This window comes from Budorcas taxicolor, chromosome 12 (assembly GCF_023091745.1).
Source record: "Budorcas taxicolor isolate Tak-1 chromosome 12, Takin1.1, whole genome shotgun sequence".
Taxonomy (NCBI): domain Eukaryota; kingdom Metazoa; phylum Chordata; class Mammalia; order Artiodactyla; family Bovidae; genus Budorcas; species Budorcas taxicolor.
In genome coordinates this window covers 70,782,754-70,797,218 of record NC_068921.1, presented here as the reverse complement: position 1 = coordinate 70,797,218, position 14,465 = coordinate 70,782,754, and positions in this window count along the sequence as shown.

The following is a 14,465-nucleotide window of genomic DNA, read 5'->3' as shown; positions in this document are numbered from 1 at the left end:
GACAAGTACAGATTTCTGAAAGCTAAACTTTGTAAGAAATTATCGTTCTAAAAGAAAACCTGATGCTTTCATAAAACCATTAACAAAAAAACCTAGTTGCTGAGTGAACTGGAGAATATGCTTATACATTTTATTGTTTTTGTCTAAAATATTACTTGTTTCAGTTAGTGTTTTCCTAATATAAGACAGAGGATGAGATGGCTGGATGGCATCACCGATTCGATGAACGTGAGTTTGGGTAAACTCTGGGAGTTGGTGATGGACAGGGAGGCCTGGAGTGCTGTGATTCATGGGGTCACAAAGAGTCAGACATGACTGAGCGACTGAACCAAACTGAACATAAGAAAATCTGCTCTCTCGAGCTAATTATGACTTACAACAATTTGGAAAATTACACCGTTGTAAGTAGAATTGAAACATTTGCCTTTTCTTTCTACCTGATCTCTCCAAAAACTGGAAACTCTTAGGTTCCCAGAAGCTGTATCAGCTAAATAAGGAAGGCCACCTCCTAACAGGGGCAACTCTTTCACCTCTCATTGAGTCACCCATGTTCTCTGAACTCAGTTTCTCATCTTAAAATGGGTATTTAAAAGTAATATCTCGGACTTTCCTGGCAATCCAGTGGTTAAGAATGTGCTTTGCAATGCAGGGAAGTTAGTTTCAATCCCTGGTCAGGGAACTCAGGGCCCACATGCCAGCAGAGCAACTAAGCCTGAGCACCACAACCATTGAACTTGCCCACTCTATATAAGAGAGTCCATGCACCACAATGAAAGATCTTGCAAGACACAACATAGGTCCTGAGTTCCACAAGAAAGCCAAAATTAAAAAACAAAAAGTAACATCTATTTCATGAAATTATTGTTTATGTGAAAGTGCTTGTAATTTCTGATGCAGAAGGAATGTTCAATAAGTAGAGGTTATTATAGCCAGATATTTTATCAGAATATTAAATTAACTGTCCTTGCTATGGTATGAATGTTTGTGCTAAAGGAATGAAAATGGAATTCTTGAAGACCACTAGTGTGAGCATAAAGAGCACAGCGTGCAAGAAAACATAACCAACTGAATTTTCCTCCAGAGAAGAGAGATTGAAACCCAAGTTAGAAGAGAGCAAAGGCCTGGGGACAAGAGGCAGAGAGTTGGTGACCCCTGTCTCCAATGGTCACCATCCTCAACCTCCCAGGCAAGAATAAATTAGGAGGGATACAGGATATGATAGAAACCCCACCCCCACCCCCTGCAAGTACAGCTGGTGCCTTACCTCCTGCCAGAAGCCAGGTGAGTTGGCTGCTTTGCTGAGGAGATTCCCATGCCATCATCTTGTGTTACAAGTAAAATAGAAAAACCTGATTTCCCTCTTGGGGTCTGGGAAATTCAGAAAGGGGGAGGCAGTACGCTTACAGAGTCTGTGAGCCCAGATGAGAGAATGCCATAGAGGGAGATGAAGCATGTGCTGTCCAGCTGGGGAGCAGATGAGAACCCAGTTACATCCTTCCTTAAAAATCCCACAGCAGAGTTGATTTTAAAAGCAGAATACATTTTAAAGAACATATGCCCAGAAAAGTGGAAACCAGACTTTGCTAAAGTTTGAGAAGCAGCACTAGGAAGATAAATAAGAACTCTTGCTACAACTAGATCAGTTCAGTTCAGTCGATCAGTCGTGTCTGACTTTTTGCGACCCCATGAATCACAGCACGCCAGGCCTCCCTGTCCATCACCAACTCTCGGAGTGCACCCAAACCGATGTCCATTGAATTGGTGATGTCATCCAACCATCTCATCCTCTGTCGTCCCCTTCTCCTCCTGCCCTCAAACTTTCCCAGCATCAGGGTTTTTTCCAATGAGTCAGCTCTTCGCATCAGGTGGCCAAAGTATTGGAGTTTCACCTTCAACATCAGTCCCTCCAATGAACACCCAGGACTGATCTCCCTTAGAATGGACTGGTTGGATCTCCTTGCAGTCCAAGGGACTCTCAAGAGTTTTCTCCAACACCACAGTTCAAAAGCATCAATTCTTTGGCGCTCAGCTTTCTTCACAGTCCAATTCTCACATCCATACATGACCACTGGAAAAACAATAACCTTGACTAGATGGACCTTTGTTCATGAAGTAATGTCTCTGCTTTTTAATATGCTGTCTAGGTTGGTCATAACTTTCCTTCCAAGGAGTAAGCATCTTTTAATTTCATGGCTGGAATCACCATCTGCAGTGATTTTGGAGCCCAGAAAAATAAAGTCAGCCACTGCTTCCACTGTTTCCCCATCTATTTCCCATGAAGTGATGAGACCAGATGCCATGATCTTAGTTTTCTGAATGTTGGGAAAATTAGAGATACCAAGGTTATATTTCATGCAAAGATGGGCTCAGTAAAGGACAGAAATGGTAGGGGCCTAACAGAAGCAGAAAATATTAAGAAGAGGTGACAAGAATACACAGAAGAATTGTACAAAAAAGATCTTCACCACCCAGATAATCACCATGGTGTGATCACTCACCTAGAGCTAGACATCCTGGAATGTGACGTCAAGTGGGCCTTAGGAAATATCACTACGAATAAAGCTAGTGGAGGTGATGGAATTCCAGTTGAGCTGTTTCAAATCCTGAAAGATGATGCTGTGAAAGCGCTGCACTCAATATGCCAGCAAATTTGGAAAACTCAGCAGTGGCCACAGGACTGGAAAAGGTCAGTTTTCATTCCAATTCCAAAGAAAGGCAATGCCAAAGAATGCTCAAACTACCACACAATTGTACTCATCTCACACTAGTGTAGTAATGCTCAAAATTCTCCAAGCCAGGCTTCAGCAATACATGAACTGTGAACTTTCAGATGTTCAAGCTAGTTTTATGAAAAAGCAGAGGAAGCAGAGATCAAATTGCCAACATCCACTGGATCATGGAAAAAGCAAGAGAGTTCCAGAAAAACATCTATTTCTGCTTTATTGACTATGCCAAAGCCTTTGACTGTGTAGATGACAATAAACTGTGGAAAATTCTGAAAGTGATGGGAATACCAGACCACCTGACCTGAGAAACCTGTATGCAGGCCAGGAAGCAACAGTTAGAACTGGACATGGAACAACAGACTGGTTCCAAATAGGAAAAGGAGTACGTCAAGGCTGTATATTGTCACCCTGCTTATTTAACTTATATGCAGAGTACATCATGAGAAATGCTGGGCTGGAGGAAGCACAAGCTGGAATCCAGATTGCCAGGAGGAATATCAATAACCTCAGATGCAGACAACACCACCCTTATGGCAGAAAGTGAAGAGGAACTAAAAAGCCTCTTGAAGGTGAAAGAGTAGAGTGAAAAAGTTGACTTAAAGCTCAACATTCACAAAACAACTAGATCTGCTTTATAATCAGGTTACATCTATAGTCGCTATTCATCCTCCATGTTACAAGTGGTGCAGGAGAAGGAAATGTCTCCTCCTGGGAGATGCGGGAGTACCAGGGACCACTGTCCAAGTGAGGGTCTTTGGCTTCCTGTGAGAAAGAGTTGAAGTAGAGTGAAAATGGACTTATTCAGGGAGACACACACTCCATAGTCAGAATGTTGACCCTCTCAGAAGGTGAGAGGACCCAGGTTTTTAGTTTTCATGGACCGGGTAATTTCATACAATAATTAGTGGGACAAATGTTCTTGCTATTCCAGGGAAGGGACAGGGATTTTCAAGAACTGAAGCACTGCACACTTTTGAAATGGAGCAGGATGCTATGGTCCTTGCCCCCCCACCCCCACCCCGCACCATGTCCTCTGTCTGCCTTTTGTTTGTGGAAAATCTTTAGCCAAAGAATAAGTTTAATCTCAAAAGTGAGAACACGCAGAAGCACAAGAAAACAGTTAAAAGAGACGAAATGATAATAATGTAGTCATTAAACATAGTGAAGGACCTCTTAATTCCTTCTCATGGGCTATAGATACTATTCTGAGCTATATCCTGTGAGCTGTCTTATAGATACTGAAAGCCCCTCCAGGTGAAAGAACTACATGATGACTGGAATGTAGCCATGACATAAGCTGCCACAGTCCTGAGAACTGACCTCGAGAAATGGAAATAAACCAACCCTGGAACTGAAGAGTAACTATACTTAAAACAATCAAGATGACGTTAGTCAGACCACCGATTACCAATTTCAAGATGACTGTCAGCGCTGACTCTGCTGGTTCTGCACTTAACCCTCTCCCTCTGTCTATAAAAGCTCTTGTCTATTTGTTCTCAAGGAAGCGGGCAGTCAGCCTTTGGGTAGGAGCCCACCCTCCTCCCCACCACATACTGGCATCCAAATTAAAGTAAATGTTCCTTTCTACCAACCTGGCCTATTTATTAGCTTTTAAATGGTGAGAAGCCTGATCCCCACTTCAGTATCACTTTTTGTCTTTCTATGGTCAGCCTTGGAACTATCACAGCACCTGTCACAGTGAGAGAGGATTGAATTTTAGTTTTATAAAGAAGGTGTAATGAGTTAGAGGTCAGAGGCCAGACCGTACTCAACACCATCTTGATTTTAGCTGGTTCAAGCCAGTTTTTGTAGGGTCCTATTTTTCTCAATATCTGTGCCTCTCTTCCTTTCTGTCTCACAAGCATAGAAACACTATTTCTATAGTGATGAGGCCATCTTAGTCTCTCATCTGGGAGTCCAGAACTGGTTCTCTGTGTACCCTGATGCCTATGTCCTTCCCTTGCCCATTTAAGCAATACCAGGTTGTCTTCCTCAAATGAAGGGCACCACAGACTCCCACTTATTTCAGGAGCAACATCAAGCCACAGCCAAGAGCGAGTTACCTTATGGGTTAAAAAAAAAAAAAAACTGATTATATCAATACCTTCCCTCTTGGATCTTTAGGCATAGAGGAGAAATCAGTCTCTTTCTCTTCATCAGGATTATCTCCACAGGTAACAAAGGAAACAGTCATTAAAGGTAAGGTGGGGCCCTTAATATTCCAGGAGGCTAAGCTGAAATGAAACCGTCACCAGCAAAGCCTAAAAACAATTCCCTGGGAGTAAAATTAGAATCTGGATAATGAAATAAAATGCTACCTTTTTTCTCTCCCTTTGTGCTGAGCCGAGTTTCATTTGCTCACAGGGTGCCTCATGCAGAAGTCTTGCACCCAGCCCTTCAGACGAGACTCCCTGATTCGAAATGGCTTCCAAACACCTCAGCTCTGAGGGCCGTGTGCAGAGTCTCTGTGCCCAGCTCTGTGATTCAAGATGGTGGCCCAGGGGCCGTGTGCAGATATCCTGCTGCTGCTGCTGCTGCTAAGTCACTTCAGTCGTGTCCGACTCTGTGCGACCTCATAGACGGCAGCCCACCAGGCTCCCCCGTCCCTGGGATTCTCCAGGCAAGAACACTAGAGTGGGTTGCCATTTTCTTCTCCAACGCATGAAAGTGAAAAGTGAAAATGAAGCCGCTCAGTAGTGTCTGACTCCTAGCAACCCCATGGACTGCAGCCTGCCAGGCTCCTCCTTCCATGGGATTTTCCAGGCAAGAGTACTGGAGTGGAGTGCCATTGCCTTCTCCAGCACAGCTGCTGATCACCAGCACTGCGATCAGGTGCCACAGGGAGCACAGCTGAGCCTGTCCTGTGCGAACCCACCCATCCCTCAGCTGACAGGAATCACACAACAGTCCCAGTGGTGCTTTTAGGAGAAAGCCTGTCCTCTACAGCACATTCTAGGGACACAAGCCATACCTGACAGAGGGGCTTCCCAGGTGCCTCAGCGGTAGAGAATCTGCCTGTCAGTGCAGGAGACTCGAATTGATCCCTGGGTCAGGCAGATCTCCTGGAGCTGAAAATGGCAACCCGCCCCACTATTCTTGTCTGGGAAATCCCATTAATAGAGAGTCTGGTGGGCTGCAGTCCATGGGGTTGCAAAGAGTCAGACGTGACTCAGTGACTGAGCACACACGCACCTGGCAGAAGGAATCCTTTGGCCTTTGGGGTCTGACTGGGGAGGGTCGATAACAAAATAGGAAGAAATCAAACCATCGTTGGTTTTCCTGGTGGCTCAGATGGTAAAGAACTTGCCTGCAATGACCCAGGTTCCATCGCTGGGTTGGAAGTTTCCCTGGAGAAGGAAAAAGCCTCCCACTCCAGTATTCTTCCCTGGAGAATTCCATGAAATTCTGGTGGGCTGTATAATTCGTGGAGTCACAAAGAGTCAGACACAACTGAGCGATGTAAACTTGTTCACACTCTAGCAATGAAAGCAGCTGCCATTTGGGAAGAAATGAGATCTTTTGCCTCTAACAGTGGTTCTCACTTGGCTGCAGGGTGGAATCACCTGTGGCGTTTTAAAAAATGTTGACGCCTGCCTCCCCTCCCCAGAGATTCTGATTTAACTGAGATGAGGCTTCAGCACTGGGCTTTTACAGAACTCCCCTGTAGCCAAATTTACAAACCACTGGCCTTTGCCATACTGACGATATTAAGAAGTATACCTGGACAGGGAAAGAGAGTAAACAGATAGAGTGATTCTGCAGAAGCAGGAGTGTGCATTTCTGTGTCTAGTGTGTAGATGAGCTTGGGATCTGTGACCCTCTCGCCCCGTGAGGCCTTTCTGGACCCTCATTCCGCAGCCTTTCCACACTGCTCATCTGGACACCTGGATTCTGCTGCCCTCTGGTGGTGACCATTTAGTATGGCACAGTTGTCCCTGGAAGTTTCACACAAGCCCCATCTTAGTTCAGCACAACCCTCTGAGCACCTCACCCACCTCATCTACACCCTGTACACAAAAGCGCACACTCCTGCTCCTGCAGAATCACTCTATCTGTTTACTCTGTTTCCTCATCCAGGCACAGTTCTTTATATCCTCAGTATGTGCTTAGTTCAGCACAACCCTATGAGCTTACTGGGAGGGAAACCCTGGCAACTGTACACTTTGAGCAGCTCGGCAGTAACTTCAGGAGTTGCTCCTGTGCAGGGAAGCTCAGGTGGCCAAGCACAGGTCTGGCACATGCCTGTGACTGGAGCCTTCTTGTGCCTGGGGTCTGGGGTGTGTGTGTGCTCAGTCGTGACGACTCTTTGGGACCCCATGGACAGAGGATGGGATTTCCCAGGCAGGAATACTGGAGTGGGCTGCCATTTCCTCTTCCAGGAACTCTTCCCCTATCTGCATCTCTTAGGTCTCCTGCATTGGCAGGCAGATGCTTTACCACTAGCGCCCCCTGGGGGTTTGAGGAAATTGGTCTTATCCTCCAGTGACAGGTGCTTCCCCGGCTCAGTGGTAAAGAATCCGCCTGCCAATGCAGGAGACCCAGGAGTAGTGAGCTGGATCCCTGGGTCAGGAAGTCTCCCTGGAGGAGGAAATGGCAACCCGCTCCAGTATTCTTGCCTGGAGAATCCCATGGACAGAGGAGCCTCGTGGTCTAGAGTCACAAGGTCGCAAAGAGTCACGCATGACTTAGCACAGCCAGTGACAAGTGCCTATGATATCAAGCATCCGGAAATTCAGAGATATAAGGTAATGAGCTTCCCAATAAACAGCATCCGCCTCTTATTCTGCTCTGTGTGACAGGGTGTGTCTTTACTTAACTATCACGTTTAATTTTAACGCAAGCTCGGAAGGTATTAGGATCTCCATCTTACAGACAAGAAAACAAACTCACAGAGTGTAAGGACCTTGAGCAACAGTCATTCGACTCCTAACTGACAGATGCAGCCTCTGTCCCAGCTCCTCCCGTGTCCCGGCAGGACCAGGAGGTCTCCCTGCCCAAAGACCTGCTCAGCAGCTTCAGCCTGACTTCCCAGGTGGGGTGTGGTCCCTCCAGGCGCCCGCAGCCCCTTTGCTCCTATTGCCCCTGACTTGGGTCCTTCCTTCTGCAGAGCAGCCCCCGAGAACCCCACGGACGGCAGGAGGACACCTTTGCCCCGTTCTGGCAGCTTCACCCTGCAGCCAGCTCCCTGGGGTGGGGTCAGGCCAGGTCGTGAGGAGAATTTTGAGAGAAGCAGGAAGGTGTGAGTTCATGGTCGGCACCTTCCTCTGACCAGGGACCAGGTCACCTTCCTCTCGCCCCTCGGGTCAGCTCCTCTCCATGCCTCCTATCCCATTACAAGTCCTCCTGTAGCTCTGCTGTGGATCAGAGTCACCAGGGGAGGGGTTAGAATGCACATTCCTAGGCTCCAGCCCAGAAGATTCTAACCCAGAGGGTCACACAAGCAGGGCCTGGGAATTTGCATTTTTATCAAACAGCCTAGTGGATTGGAATGCAGGGTGTCTCTGAACACACTTTGAGAAGCATTTAACAGAACTGCCACTCACATCTGTGAGCCCCGAGTAGAGAACGAAGCCCATTCTATATGTTTAAATATTTAAAAGTCATATATCAAGCTAATACACTGTCAGATACATCTTTGTAACCACCTGGCAGGCTGGGATTCCTGGACCCTGGAGTTTGGAGCCAGAAGGCAGGACAGCAGAGGGAGGGGCCGACCCAGCCCCCAGCCCTCCCCCTACTCTTCCCACCTCTGGCTCTGACCCTCTTTGTGCCCTGAGGAGTCTGCTGCTTAAGAAAAGGCACATATACCCAGCTTTCAAGTCCAAGCTCAGGCCATGCTCTTTGTGCCCATATACAGCTGAATCTTGACCCCCTCTCAGGCTGGGAGATGGGCCCCAGAATGGAGGCCTGCACTGGCGCTGGGAGCAGGGACGCTAGGGTCCAGGTGCTCAGAGCATGGCCTGGAGGGGGCGGGGCTCCCGGTGGCCACACCCCCTAGTCCTCTCTGGCAGCCTGCACCTGGGCAGGTTGAGGGGAGGTGCAACCACAAGATGACCTGAGCAGGGCCTCTAAACCAGCGCTTCTCAAACTGTACTGTTAGCAGGACTCACCTGGGATCCAGAGATTCTGAGTCAGTGGGTCTGAGACAGAGACAAGATTCCATGTTCTAACAGCCTCCCAGAGCAAACTGATGCTGCTGGTCCACAGGCCTCGCTTAGAACAGCAGAGCTCTGGGGCAGGATGGACAGAGTTTTCCTGTAAAGGTCCAGGAAGTGCATTTCCAGGCTTTGGGGGCCTTATGGTCTCTGCTCAGAAAAACATCTACTTCTGCTTCATTGACTGCACTAAAGCCTTTGTGTGGATCACAACAAACTGGAAAACTTAAGGAGATGGGAGTACCAGACCATCTTAACCTGTCTCCTGAGGAACCTGTATATGCAGGTCAAGAAGCAACAGTTAGAAACGGACATGGAACAACTGCCTGAGTCAAAACTGGGAAAGGAGTATGACGAGGCTGTATATTGTCACCTTGCTGATTTAATTTATATGCAAAAGAATGTATGTATATGTATAACTGAATCACTGCTGTACAGCAGAAATTAACACAACATTGTAAGTCAACTATACTTAAATTAATTTTTAAAGAAACAAGGAAAAAAAAGCTAAGGGTGTCAGGTTCATTATTAGTAATGTTTACTCAGTTACTTGCTTAGTCTGGTGTTTGCCAGATTTTTCCACTTTAAAAATATAATTCTTCCCTAAAGAATTAATCTGAGAAGATATTTTGAGTCCATGAAAATGCCGTGTCTCCCCCAACCCCCAAACATTCACTGTATATTCAGCCAATGATGAAATCTGTCTGAATTATTTATGACAATGATGGCTGCCATATGGTACTTTTCTGTCAATTTGTTTAGATTTGTGAGTTGGCATTTTACTGCAAAAAAGAGCTTTCCATTCCTCCTATTTTCTGTCTTATCAGAATCAATATAAACTCATGGATTAAAAAATTATTTTATTGCTGTGAAATGTAGGGTTTTAAAACCCACAATCCTCTGTTAATCATTCCTCATGACATTTCTAATGTTATATAAACTACACATAAGAGACTCATTCTTTGTCTAGTCTGCAAAATGTAATTTTAAAAATGTTTTTTGCAAAATGTTCTCCAGAATTAAATATGATTAGATTTTAGATCAAACACAGGTTTGGAATAACCAAAGGCACCTATTGGGATGGATACTTGTGAGCATGGTTGCTAAGTGAAAGAGTGAATTTAGTCAGAACCACCCAATGTAAACTTCGTGTAAAACATTCTTAGTGTGTCTTAACCTTAGTTCTTCTTAACACACACACACACACACGCACACACACAATCCCAGTTTGACTCCTAAAGCAAGTCAGATGGGCCTGGAGTACAGATGGAGGTCTCATAGTGCTGGGCATGTTATTCCTTCTTGTAATGTTATCTTTTAGGTCTAAATTCAAATAAATATATGTTTATCCCAGTTTTCAACACACATTGCTATTTTAGTTCTTGGGGAAAAAAATTCCATAGAAGATTAGGTTTAAAAAACAAAAGCTCATTTAATCCCTATTCTTTCTGTTTTTAAAGGAAAATTAAGAGCTCACACATAAAATCTTGTGTTTAAAAAACTGAAGAGTTTTAAAGTAGCCTGTTGTGTTTCCAGGTACCTTCTTCAACCTTAGGACCATGTTGCTCATTCAAGAGTAGAATCAGTATAAATACATGTACAGTATTGGCTTTACACTTGGGGGAAAAAAACCCCTCTAAACTTAAAGAGAAATTTAATTATTTCCAACTTTTGAATGCTATTAAAAATATTGATAATTTATAGTAAGGCCTTTTGAAAGCCCATATGGTATCATTTTAAGCATAAGTAAGATGGTAACAAGTAATAAAGAGGGTAGTGCTGGAGGGGGTAGTACTGGTTAAAAGCTAATCACACATCCAGCATTGTTCAAAAGCAGTGTTTCTCACCTGTCTGGGACTAAGTATCAGTTTTATTTAATTTCACATTTTCAGTCCATTGCTGCCTGATCAGTGACCCACTGTGCACTGCTAGTGTGCAGCTCAGCCCTGTGCCCCTCCCCCTGTAAGTGCAACAGTCACACTGGTCTCTGGGATGTTCAGGATCCCACCATCCTGAGTGTGGATGTCACAGACATAGCTGATGGCTGAGTTTCTAGCTTTCTTAAATTTCCTGTGCGTACTTCTAACCTGGTTACAAACAGTTCACGGACTGGCACTAGTGCACAGACCACATTGGGAGTGTCACTGTCATAGGTAATCTTTGCAACAGCCCTCTGAGAGTCATACTATCCCCACTTCAACTTTCAGACAAAGACACTGAAGCACAGTGGGCTTTCCGACCTTAAAAGCCCATGAATAGCAGGCAGCTGAATTCGTATCTAAACCCAGTTAGTGCCCAGAGGAGCCAGGATTTGTCCCTGGAAGGCTGACGCCAGAGCCTGCGCTCCTCTCCGAGCGCTGGTGTCATTTTAACTACATGCGAAGGAGGAACAGTCTGGTTTAGGCCATCAGATGAGGACCTCCTCAAATACACCTACTACAGTCTACAAACCTCCATCCACACCCATTTTGCTCTTTTTCCTTGGTGATTAAGGTCAGTGATTCCACCCTGTGTCTTTGGATGCTCCTGATCCATCTATCATCCCAACCAAAACAATGGTTCAAGAGCAGGAATTACATTCATTTTCCAGACAAAGAAGAGAGGCAGAGGTTAAGATACTCTGCCAAGCATGAAACTAAGTCTGTATAGGAGTAGGGTGTCCAGAGCCCACTTTATCAACGAGGGTGCCAGTTTATTTCCCTGGAATCTTGGCTGGTTATCGGTTTCCTGTCACTCTCAACTGTCCCACTCTGGACAGTACATTCTTTGGGCACCCACACCGCTGGTGAGAGCAGAGAAAGCCCTGACAGGTAGATCAGTGTGGCTGACTCCAAAAGCAGGGCTGTCTGTTATCCCAGGCTACCTCTTAAAATTTCAAAATTAAAAATTTGAAAAGGAAGGCTTGTTCTCAGTCAACATTTATCCATTCAACAAACATTTACTGAACACCCCCTACATGATGCACACTGTGCTGGAAGACGTAATTAAAAAGTGGATAGGGCACAATTCCAAGTCTTTTTCTCACTTGATTTAATGAGAAAACAGACCACATGTGCACACTCACAGGGCAGGCTACATCATTTACAGAACTCAGTGCACGATGGAAAGAACAGACCCCTTGTTTACAAATGAAGTATCTCAGGATGGAGACAACAGGACACTAGCCAAGCATGGTTCAGTTTAACAAATGAGAGGCACTCAGGGTCCTATGGAAATACGAATTACCTAGGATGATGACGTCCTAGAGGAGGTAACAACTGGGCTGACTCTGGAGAATGAGGGGGTGTCACCCCTACATGGTCCTTCTCTATTTTTTAGACCAGAGGGTGTTGAGGAGAATCACTAAATCACCATTTTGACTTACATATCAGTCATCAAGAGTTTCCTCCACAGTACACCCTCATCACCTACCTCTGGAGCTGTGATACATGCTGTGGGGGGAACATGAAGACATGCTGTCCTGACCTCCCTTCAAGGACTCGCTGTCCAGCTGCTGGAAGTGCTGCCAGTGGGCAAGTTTAAACCACCAGCCCCTCCGAGAGCAGCCTATGTGCACTACCCATCCAGGGGGAGGCATGACAGCCTGGCCAGTGGACGTGTCGGGACAACCCTGGAGAGCCCTCATCACTCCAGACCCCCATGTGGTCAGCTAAGGTTATCTGGCCAGTGTTCCTCTGCCCTATCCCGTTTCATCCCTCCTGATTCCACAGTGTTGACCCCAAGGGCACCCCTGATACACATCCCAACACTAAACTCCAACTGATTCTGCATCCAAGAGAATCAGCCTGCAACACATATCAGAAAACATTCCAGTACTCAAGGAGGATATTTATTTGAAAATTACTGGTTACATACATATTTATAACAGTATAAAACCCCCAAATAAAATACAAAATGGTAGAAACAAGGACTTTTTATGTGAATGTGGTTACCTTTGGTTTAAAATCCACAATCTAATGTTGTCTGACCAAAATGAAATTGTTATATATTAATAACAAAAGAAAGCTATTATGTTTAACCATATGAAAGTGCTATTTTATAGCTTATAAAAAGAATGAATGTTAGCAGTTCCACGTGGTTCAATCTAATAGAAAAAAATCCATTAGCATTTGAAATTTAGAAAACATACTTATGAATAACCCATTGGTAAAAGATACAGTTAATTAATTAAATTAGAAATTCCCTGGTTCAGACTTTAAAGTGTCTGCCTACAATGCGGGAGACCAGGATTCAATCCCTGGGTCAAGAAGATCTCCTGGAGAAGGAAATGGCAACCCACTCCAGTATTCTTGCCTGAAAAATCCCATGGACAGAGGAGCCTGATAGGCTACAGTCTATGGGGTTACAAAGAGTCAGACATGACTGAGCGACTTCACTTTGACTATTGATTGGTAGTAAGTATCAAAACTTGTAGGTTGTAGCTAAAGTGGATCTCAGAAAGAAAATGTCAGTTTTATATACTTATATTAGAAAAATAATGATATTATTAATCTGTTTACAATTTAAGAATTTAGAGAAAAAAATCTCAAAAGTAAAGGAAAAGTTAAAGGAAAGAAAGAATATGATGAGCTAGAAAACAAAAAAACAGAGAGCCTCAATCAAGCAAAAAGTTAATTCTTTGAAAATAGGAAAAAATTATGCAAAGTTATTAATAAAAGAGAGAAGGCTCAAAGAAAATTGAAATGTCAAAAGAACACAGAGATGCTGCAGAGATTAAGCGTATAAGATACTGTGAATAAATGTATGCTAATCAAGCTCAAAACTCACAGGAAACAGATCCACTTCTGGAAAAATAAAATGTACCAGAATGACTCTGCAGAAATAACAAACTTTACCAAACGTTACCTAGACAAAGATGGTTGCACAACCTTGTGTGATTAATGCCACTGAATTGTATGATTAAAAATCGTTATATGGCAAATTTTATGTTATATATATTTTACCACATTTTTTTAATTGTAAAAAAATATTAAATCCTGAATCTAGAAGACAGTCTAGCACACATTTGGCCTTCATTAGCAAATCCCAAGAAGGGTTCCTACTTTGAGAAAGCATATTTTCTCTTCTCTTTTAGAGGGCTTCCCCAGTGGCTCAGTGGTAAAGAATCTGCCTGCAATGCAGGAGACACAGGAGATGAACATATAATATCATCCTATATTTTAACCATATGTTTTTTTGGATGGTGACACCTCTCTTCCCTATAAGGTCACTTAAATTACATGTACTGTATGTTTTTCCTATTAGTTTTCTCTGTAGTATTTTAATCAGAGGTCTTTGAATGGAAAAATGGATTGCAGTTCTGCTAAAGGAAGTAGTGACATGAAACAGCAACTTCACACTGTCTTCAAGTAAACAGGGCCCCTGATATAATTGGAAAGTAATATGTAATTCTTGAAATAGTAAAAAAAAAAAAAATCTGTGACAACTTTGTCTCAAATCTTAGAAAATGAGTTTGGCTCTGGAGTCTCTCAAGACAAAATCTGGGAGACAGCTTTTATTGGTGGCCTGCACTCTGATTTGGATAAGAAGGAAAATATTATATAAATAAAGATAATAAATCCTTTTGCGAGAGCTTGAAATCACT